This window comes from Rhagoletis zephyria, unplaced genomic scaffold (assembly GCF_001687245.7).
Source record: "Rhagoletis zephyria isolate East Lansing unplaced genomic scaffold, Rhagoletis_zephyria_1.1 Rzeph_scaffold_00854, whole genome shotgun sequence".
Classification (NCBI taxonomy): Eukaryota; Metazoa; Arthropoda; class Insecta; order Diptera; family Tephritidae; genus Rhagoletis; species Rhagoletis zephyria.
Window position 1 is genome coordinate 172493 of NW_016157938.1, and position 9152 is coordinate 181644.

Below are 9152 nucleotides of genomic sequence, written 5' to 3' on the forward strand. Positions count from 1 at the left end.
AATCGTCTAACCCCACACAGATACGCTTGTAGATATTTTAATATTTGCACGCTCGTCCGCGCGCTGATTGCGTCATTTAGAGGCACGAGCGTTTAGCCGGTGAAGGGGAGATGACGCCGTGGCAAGCCGCTGCCGGACTCAACTGCTCAGCCGCCAGTTAATATTTTGGCAGTCGCGTGGTACGCATTTAAATAAGGATGTTAAAAAAATTGTATTTTTAATTGCACACATTTTCAGTTGGGGAAAAACCCATCGGAAAATCATTGTAGAGAGGGAGGGCGCGAACGCACTTGGCACGCATTTCATGGTGTAATAAGCAGCGGCGCGCAATCAAATTTAAATAATATCCAGCTGCGAGGGACTTTGAATTTGAATACGACGCCGCACCGCGTTCATTTTAACCCTCTCAGGACCATAAGCCTACAATCAAAAACCTCATGGTTTCAGTTGTGAAATGTTATTCCGCGAGGACTAAATAAAAACATTTCGCATGAAAAAAATAATTAATATTCAATATAGAAAGAGATGTTTCCTAAATTTTTTCATTAATTTTAACTAAATACTACTTTTTCCTAACTTTTCATTTCAAAAAATTTCGTTAATCAGATAATTTTTTCCTCTAAAATAGGTTTTTCCGAAGCTTTTAAGTTTTATTTTTTTTTTTTTTTAGTTTTTCCTCATCAAGGGTAAAAAAACATTTCGAATTAAAAAAATTTTCATGTAAAAAATTATATTTTCCAAAAATTTCATTATGTTTATGTAATCTCATAATTTTTTCCTACAAAATACATTTTTCCAAAGCACTTTTTTTATTTTTTTAAGTGATTTTTCCCAAAGATTTTTTCCAAATATTGTTTTTTCTCCAAAGAAATCATTTATTTCCCACGAATAATTTTTTTCATACATAAGCTTTCATATAATATTATTAAAATTTTTTTCGAAATCATTAATTAGGACAAAAATTACTTTTTTGTCATAGCAAAAAAAATTTGTTTCTAATGTTTGATAAATGTTTCTTAATTTCAGTAAACAATTTATTTACTGCAAACTGTTTTTTTTCCTAAATTGTTTATGTTTCTATGTTAAAGTTATTTTTTCTTAAAACAATATTTCCAATATAAAATCTTGTTTTCAAAGATTTTTATTAAAATAGTATTTTTCTAAAACTTCTTCATACAAATAGGTTGAATTCTAATATAGAGTAATATTACTGAAAACTTACAAAATATCCATATTGAAATAACTTTTTGGGAAATATCTTTCCCGTGGTTCCTAAAGGGTTAAAGGCACCTCAACGTCTCATCTCCCACCCCGTTTAGTGCTCTGTACTTCATTTGCGCAAATTATTGGCAATGAATTTTGTAAAATTGCAATTGAGCAATTTGCAATAAACGCTTCAATTGGCCAACGTAATTGTGTAAGTATGTGATGTGCGATATATACTACGTTTATATATGCGTGCGTGCGTGCGTGTGTCATTGAAGGACGATATGCGTAGCTCACATACATATGTGTCAACGCCTAAAAATAGGCGCATTCAAAGCACTTAAAAATTAATACATGCAAGCATGTGCCTGTGCGTTTGCATGGATGTGTGTTTGTGTATGCGAGTAGTTCATTTATTTTTAGTATTTGCAGTGAAAGGACTCACTCGACTAAATTTATTCAATTTGTTACTCGAAAATTGGGTATTAAATAATTTTGAGTTGCAATTTGACTAAAAATATTGCATTAGCGCTCGACATGCGTCATAATTTACATAGAAGTAAATGATGGCTGGCAAATTAAAGGCGCCAAAATGTTAATATTTACACACAGTTTTGGTTTGGCGATTATGAAATGGAAAATAAAAGGTCATATTTAGAGAATAAGTTTTGTATTTCTAAAATAAGCGAAAAAGGCATTTGTATCAAGTTGACAAAATTACTACTTATTTAACACATTTTTTATCATTTGCGAATATTCAGACACTTAGGGCCAATTTTTCAGTGCAAGGCTGTGGTGTAAACTTAGTTCGAACGCTCGAGCTGGCTGGTTTAAACTAAGATTAGCCAATCAAATGGCAGTCGGCTGTTCAATTTAAACTCGGTTTACGTAATCTACTGAAAAACTGGCCCCTAACGGTAATTTTTAACTGGCCCACAAAATTTTTAATTAAAGCTGTCTTTGCACTATATATTCATTCAGCCTGATTGGCGGTAGCAGACTTTCTGAAATCAGAAAAAAGTTGAAATATAAGCCTTAATTAAATAATTTTTGAACACCCAGTCCATAATAAAAAGAAAGCTCTTGAATTGAAGAAGATAACCTAACTCGAAAACCTTTCGCTATTAATTTCCCTTCCATTCTCCTATTTTCTTTTTCTTTAGTTCGGGTCCCTTATTCCTAAGCACACCTAACAACGTTTCGGACGATGTACATATCGATGGTCCTGTGCAATAACGACGCAATTCAAATTTCAAAAAACAAAATTTTTTACTACTGTTAAGTGGCTCTTGTCTCTAATCATTGTCTAATCCATTTACATCTCTTACTAAGGTAAGTAGTAAGGAATGCAAAAGTATGACGGCATCCTGCGGCTGGCAACACCTAAAGAGGGCTTCGCGGACGATGTGTGCGTCTTTGTAAGAGCAAAGACACTTGCTGAAGTAATAGCCATCGCGGAAAAAGCCACAAACTCATTTACTCCAGCAGCCTACAAGATGGAGGCTGTTCTTATTAGCCGTCGGAAGAAGGTAGAGAAAGTATAAGTCAGAGTATCCGATAGCCACATTGAGTTATGTGAAGTATCCTGACATCAATTGTCAAATTACAGATATTCTTCCCCGAATGAATAAGGGCGACAGAAAATACAAACACTCTCACGTTTTTAGAGATTAAATTACATCGAATAAAAGATGGCTATGACTTGAGAAACAAAAATTCCTTTTGTACAATTTTTATTGGCAAACTCGAAATTCATTCTAAAATTGTTATATACATAAAGAAAGTCATATATATGTGCATAAGGAATACTGTGTAAAAACCTCCGACAACAAAAGTAAAAATCCGTATCCAAATCTTCTACCCTTCGTCAATCAATAACTAAGTTAGTTTTAAATTATAGGTTGATGAGGTTCGTGGCATCAAAAAAATCTTATACACAAAATAAAAGTTACCTCAACAATATTAGCCCGCTGAGTTCAACTGTCCTCCGTATTGAGTTCGTAGAAATATGGTTTTGTCGAGGAAATAATTCTTCACATACTAGCAATTTTAAGTACGCTGCGACTAATAACTTTCGCGTTATCGATTGTTAAATTCAATGATTCCTTCTTTTTGTTGTCTGAAATATGAACAGAAAAAGTGAAAGTGATTAATCGCAGCGTAATACTCTTGCCAGCATTTATTTAGAAAACTTCTAGTTCTAAAAAACGATATGTCTTTCATTTTAATACGATAATAGACTGATATAAGCCTTGTTGCGCTAATCGCTAAACGTTTATAGGTAATTAAAAATATTTCTGTAAATTATAAATCGGCACTTTGGTTATTAAAATCGATACAATTTTCCGAGCAAGAGGGTATAAGTTTTATACGTTAGGGAATTTTTTCGACCCCAAGTGCCACATTGACTGGTCTACAAAATTTTAAATTTTTTCCTCATTTATGAATATTTTTCCGATATAAAATTTTTTGTTATTTTCATTATTCTTATAGCGGCCTTCTATCGTTTGCCACTATTGTATTGGCAAGTACTTTACAGTTATGGTTGTGAAATTTAATAAACGGAGGTGTGCGTCTGTGGTGTGCTTCATGTACACATGTGAAAATTCTAGTGGAATTGGAACGGATGCCGCTTATAATCTTCGCCAGTGCTGCCAGACGAAACGAACTGATAAATACATTGTCATACAGTTAGTGGTGGATGTCATGGGTTTGTGCTAAATTATGTTATTTATTAGGACATCATTATTAGGCTGGGTCGATTTCGTATGAGAGAACGAGCGTTATGAACAAATTTCACGAATTGTTTTTTTTTAGTGTCCTTTCCTTTTCTCGGCAGAAAACGAACTCTGAAGCATTCCTCTTGCAGTATTAATCAACGTTAGAAACAATACAAAATATAAATAAGTATTTGAACAATTTTAGCCTTAAAGCGTTGTATTCCAGCGAAAATGTGCCGAAATTACTAATTTTTTCATTGTCACTGGAAAAATTATAATTGTTTTTTTTTACTAATTTTGGGAAGTTTCAATAGACTTCATATTAGAGGCAATGACAGTTGGCATCAAATACAACATATCAGTACAAGGTTCAAGAGTTTACCACGAAACTAAAAAAAAATGCAGCATGGAGAATATCTGTCGCAACTGTTTTGTAATTTTTGAAAATTTAAAATTATTTTAGCTTGAAATCAGAGCTTCAATATGATAATGATCTTGCCAAACTATTAGAATAGCTATACACAATAATTATCGGTAAGTGACTAGATGAAAACATTTCATTTTGGCTCAATATTAAAATGCTTACATATCGAAGGTCATTAGAAATACTGTGTAAAAATCTCCCACGCAATTACCTCTTATAATACATATTACTTTTAATTAGGCGTGCGATTAAACGTGTTAGATGACTTCGATGGTGCTGCGGGGCGTATGCGTTACATACGCAACTACGGAGTACATAGCACAGTTTTATTTTTACTTTTTTAGTAGGTATTTTTCAAGTTTCAATTTAAATACAGTTTCGCGGTGGAATCTTGTTCTTTATACAAAACTGAAGATAATGCATTTTCTAAAATAGGCGTAACACCATTTTCGACTCAAAACCACGTTTTTGTGGAAAAATGTAACAAATCGTGAGAATCGCTCATAAATTTTTAATACCATCAAACTAAGTACTTTGCAAGTTTCCCAAGAGCTTCCACTTCTCCTATTTCGACATTTCGAAAAATATTGGTGAATGACTATTTTTTAATATTAACAAATTTTTATAGGTTCCGTAGAAATCCCAAAAAATGCAATAAATCGCTGGTATTGAATAAATGGTCAAAATAAACCATTGGGTATTATTATTGAAGAGAAACAGAGTTTCCTCTAAATACTTAATGATAAAAACCGGGTTATTTAAAATTCGGGGTATATTTCACTTTTGATTTCGTATTTAATTTAATTTCAATATTTTATGTGTAAATAAAAATAATCTATTTTGCTTCTGCCTGGCCTTTCACTATTATGTTTAGCATCTTCAGAGGAATTCTTCCACATTCATTTTTGGACCACCCTAATGTAAATGTGTGCTATATGTACATATTTTAAGAATTTAGACACTAATTCCATTGCAATTTCAAACATTTAAGGTATACTTTAGTCGCTGTATTATGCTCCAAAAAAGAGTGAAATTTAATAAACAAATGTTTAGTTAAATGCTTTGTTGGTGTGTAGATTACGTAAAAGCTGAATACTGAAAGTGCTTTCGATTACATCACAGCCACAATAACTGCGCGTGCACTAATGTTCGAAACCGACATTTTGACATACATTCTGCAAAGCCCTTAAAAAGCCGGATATCTGTGAGAAGTTTAAAACTTGGCATCCTATAGGCGTCCACCTCCAGGCTTTTCGAAAGCAGCCACGTTCTTACAAGTTCTCTGCCACAACTCCAAATTTCAGATGGCCATCATACGGATTCTAATTAAAGCTAGTGATAGCTGATGCGATTCCTGCTTAACCCTATAGTAGGAATTTTTGTATGAGTTGAAAAATTCAGGAATGGGTGATTTTAGCACGAGAAATCCAAAAATGATGTCCATTTCGTATATGTGACAGTGACTTTCTTCTACAGGGAGAAAAACCAAGACCGCCTGGAGAGGGGCTCGCCGATATACTTTGACGTATTTTCAGCTTTCTCTTACACAATGTTGACCTCGAACCGGCAATCCCGTCTGCAGACTGTCAAAAATGCAAACCGGAGTTTTTATATTCGCGCCTAAGACGGTCTGTGTTCGAAAGCAATTTTCTCCATTTCGAATGGTGACATAATTATAAACCTTATATCAGAATCGTCTTTTAACTACGAAACCCACTGCATTTTTTTGTATCAAAAAATTTTTCAAAAGAAAAAATTTATTTAATTACGAAATTACTTAATAGCAAGAAATAATTAATTTTAACCGAGTCTTTCACAATCTGTGATTCAACTGCCGATAAAATAAAACGGATTAACATAACGGATTAAAATTTACATCGTCGTAAAGGTATGCTTTTTTTCTAAAGATCGTGCTTTTCGAATATAGAAAAAAATTATTATAGGTGCACTAAATATGTGTTTAGTTAACGACCGTCTGGAGGCGGCTCAGCCTACTAGAGGGTTAAACATTCCTCAAGTTCATAAAGAGGCGGCGGTGGAGGTAGCAGGCAGGAAGAAAACAAAAACCCAAACTCAGCAGCCACGATGCCAGCGAAGGCCTAAAGGAGGTGTGCGACCCAATGTTGTGACTGAACGTGGGCCAAAGAGGCGGCAGAACAGAAGAGCGGCACGTTTGCGTTGTGGTGTTGGCTTCTGTTGCTTGAATTGAATTGAACGTCCACCACTTCATTCGAAGAGAGTTGGTGCTCAAGAGCAAAGGTTTCAAGAGGCAGCGTGTTTAATTAAAAAAACAAAAAAAAACAAAAATTATACAATTATAAATAAAGCGCTCTTCGCCCATACGCATGCCCTGGCACTCTCGGACATTCCGCAACAATAAATCGGTTTGCGCGTTAAACAAATGCAACTCAGAGAGAGACTGGGCAAAGTGCACCATCCGATTGTGGACGGTGAATCAAAACAAAACAGCGAGTAATAGTCGTAAAACGCAGCAACAACATAAAACAACGACAGTGCATTTGAGTTGTAAGACGAGGCGAAATACTAATAAAAAAAAAACAAATATTGCAAAAATGAACCATAAAAAAGAGCAATAACAAAATTAGAGGGTTCGTACTCGTACATATGTATGTATATGTATGTATATATGATAAACGGGCAGCATAGCAAAGAGGTCAAAACAACAACAACAGTCGTTGAAGGCGAACGCCTTGTCCTGATTGCTAAAAATAGCATTTTGTTGTAGAGTAGCACAAAATTAGAAGCACACACACACACACACACACACATCGGCACAGATTCTGCGACGCACACACAGCCACACATTCGTATGTTTCGGGTGACTGCGAAGCAGCATACACGTCGTCGTCACGCATTTAAAGAACTCATTCAATTCGATGTCCCAAAAAGAAAGCGCCAGGAGTGGAAGACCAAGCAGAATCTTGCCACAAAATAGTAGGAGTCGACAGCAACGTAAGCCGCAGCAACAGCCGCAGCAGCGACTGTGAAAACGAAGTGAGCAACCGAACCCAACGTACGAGCAGCAGCCAAGTGAGTGTGTGTGTGTTCACGAGCGGAAGCACAACTTCGCGGGCCGGAAGTACACGCGAAAATTGCACGAAATAAGAACACGGAAGTTTCTAGTTGTATCGGCGCGGCTCAAGTGGAAGGAGCAAACGAAGTGTTGCGGAGTTTAGCGTTTTGTGGTTAGTGTGCGAAAAGCTGAAAAGCGACAACAACAACAACAAATGTGTGAAATGCAATATAGCAAACAAAACAAATAAAAGTTATTAATTAGCTCTTTTGTAATGCAAAAGCGTTAAGTATAAATAGATACATTCTGAAAGTGAATTTTTGCAAATCCATTTGCAGAAAGAAAACGGCGAAAGAAAAAAGTGAAAATAGGCAGTGAAGGCAACGAATTTAAAAGGCTGCTGTAATTGGTGGGCTAAACAAAAAAAGGAATAAGTAACAGCCAAAGGAAGCTGAGCAACTGTATAGCGCAAAGAGTTAGCGCAAAAACGTACATAAATGTGTTACAATAACAAAAGTGTAAATAGTGTGAAAAACATATGTACCAACGAAAAATATGTATATAAATAATTCATATACATACATACTTACGCATTCACATCTCTGCTGATCAAAGCTAAGTGTTCATATTTTTATACATATATCGGCAATACATATTTGTATAGAAAATACATTTTCATGTACTTATGTATCGCGTATGTATATACAAAAATACAGTGCATACCTGTAAGTGCATACATAATTGTGAAATAAGGTCGTGCGTAAATTAACGCTGTTTTCATACTTCATAATTGAGTGTTTTTACTTATCAAATGTATGTAAATATATTCCAACTGAATTAAGTCAAAACAGATATTGAAATTAAAAAATAAAAATTTTAACACTAAATCAGGAAAGAGAAGCAAAAGTGTTCTATAATCTGAACATAAAAGTTGTAGATAATCTCGGAAATCGCACAATTAAACTTCGTATAAAGGTGAGTGATTTAAATGCATACAGTTGTGTATTGTATGAGTGTACTTGGCGCGTTTGCAAAAAAAAAAAACAACAAAAAAACAATTTATTTGACCTTTGACCTCGATTACATTTTTTTTTTGCTGGTGTGGAGTCTAAGGAGCTTTTTAAAATTTCATTTACAATAGCATATCTACCCAACATTCTTAGTAAATTTCAGCTCAATGCGAATTATTGTAAGCTTGCCCCTATTTGTTGAGCTAACTTGATTGGTCCAAAATAATTTGTATCAAAAGAATTTTCCGTCATGCAGGTACATAGCTCACATTTAAAATTTGAACGAAATCGGTTAATAAATACGATTTTTATAAATAGCTCTACTCCAGCACCACCTAGCGAGTTTTCTAGAAGCATGTAATAGGACCATATATGTACGTATGTAAGATAATCTCCGATAATCTGACGGAACTATATTCAGTGGTTTTTGAGTTTAGTCCGAACAACGAAAACGGCTATCATTTTATTCAAATAGGTATGTATTATGCCGATGACATCGACATCATCGGTAACAAAAACCGCGAAGTCTGTTCTGCCCTTTCCAAGTTGGATAGGTAAGCAAAGCGAATGGGTCTGGTGGTAAAGGAGGACAAGACGAAATATCTCCTGTCATCAAACAAGCAGTCAGCACATTCGCGCCTTGGCACCCACGTCACTGTTGACAGTTAAAATTTCGAGAAAGTAGAGAATTTCGTTTACTTGGGAACCAGCATTAACACCGATAATAATGTCAGCATTGAAATCCAACGCAGAATCAC